Genomic DNA, 1507 nt, shown 5'->3' on the forward strand with positions numbered 1-1507 from the left:
GCCCCCTGGGCCCCCCTGGCACCGCCTGCGAGCCCCTGGCGTCCTCCCGCACCTCCCTGCCGCCGCCCCCGCCTCCTGCCATCCCCATCTCCTCCCTGACAGTAGCGGAGGGACCCGGGTACCAGCACCCCCCGTGTCGCGAGCTCTATTGACAGTTATCCAGAATCTGAAGGAATTCAAGACAAATTGTTAAGAGGATGGAGTTAATAAAATTTGAAAAATTGAGGCCTGTCACTCTGCTAAACTTTTTTCGATACCGCTGACAGAAACATATTTCCCCAATGAGTGACCTTATGCAGCTGCTCCAGCGACGCGACGCTGCGCGGATGCTGGGAGTGAACCAGCGTGCTATTTATCAAATATTATAAGCCGGGGCCTCCTAATATGAGCAGGGAGGTGCGGGAGGAGGCGACGGGCTCGCACAGCCCGAGGTGTTGCCCAGGTGTCGATCTCCGGCTACAGACAGCTTGTGGGAGGTGACAAATTGCCTTCTATTAAGTCTCCAAAGGTTGGCGTCCCCTCCGCCGCCACTCGAGCCAGCTGCCGGGGTGGGAGAGGGCAGGGGAGGAGGTGGGGATGGGGAAGGGGGTCAGGCCGGGGCGCCGATGAACCGGTCGCCACTTTTACCTTCTATTAGCAAGCAAAGTGACACCGTTATTTATTGCGGCGTAATATTTTATTGCTGCCGGTACGCGAGGTTGGAATCGACCAGTTGTAGGAGTCGGGTTCTATCAATTATTGCAGCAATTAGTCAAGTCGTCAAAGCCATTAACACGGGGATTAGGCCAATATTGGAGAGCCATTATTGATAGAACCAGGGGAAGGGAAAAGCCAAACAAACCCTCTCAACCTTCGGCTGAAATGAGAGCAGGCCTGGCCTCGAGGATGTCATCATTTGGAGAAGCCAGAAAACTCGCCCCCCTCCTCGCTGCCCGGAGGAGCGCAGACCCGGGGTGGGTTTCGGCAGCGGCGGGGGGGCCGTGGGAGCACTGTCTCTTTAAAAGATATTGAGTGGCCGGCCTCGGCAGTATATAACCTCACCTGTCTCGATCATATTCTTTATTTGCAATGACAGGGCTTGCAATAGAAATTACTCTGTGTCGAATGTTTATGGAGCACATTTTTCATTCTGTAAGCAAATATAGATCCCTGACGCCAATGCTTAGAAAGGGCTAATCTCTCTGCCTCCCGCTCGCGGAGAGTCCTCTCACTTCTTTCATATATTATGATTGCTGCCCGCTTTTATTGAGCACTCCTGGTGCTCTGCGCTCCCCGGCGTTGTAGAAGCAGAAGCTGCAGCCTGGTTTGCGTGTGCCAGGGTACCCGGTTCGCTCCCGTGTTTCCAGCGGGGCGGAAGACGTCCGCCGAGCCTCTTTGCGGAGCGGGGATGCTGCAGCGGTGCCCGGGCTCCCTTTTTCCGCAGTCGTGCGCGGGCGCCGTCAGCCTGCCCGTCCCAGCAGCTTCTCACCGCCGTCCCCTCCGTTTTACAGGCGGGGGGGGCCGCACG

The 1507-nt window shown here is 56.7% G+C and overlaps 1 protein-coding gene across 1 annotated transcript in view; it reads left to right on the forward strand.

Moving 5' to 3' along the window:
- Window positions 1-1507, forward strand: part of CLPB (ClpB caseinolytic peptidase B homolog (E. coli)) — a gene marked incomplete at both ends in the record, with an annotated part of 92850 nt that overhangs the window by 54268 nt on the left and 37075 nt on the right. The gene's annotated exons all lie outside the window — the stretch shown is intronic.

This window comes from Pygoscelis adeliae, unplaced genomic scaffold, assembly GCF_000699105.1.
Source record: "Pygoscelis adeliae isolate BGI_AS28 unplaced genomic scaffold, ASM69910v1 Scaffold944, whole genome shotgun sequence".
In the NCBI taxonomy this organism is placed as follows: domain Eukaryota; kingdom Metazoa; phylum Chordata; class Aves; order Sphenisciformes; family Spheniscidae; genus Pygoscelis; species Pygoscelis adeliae.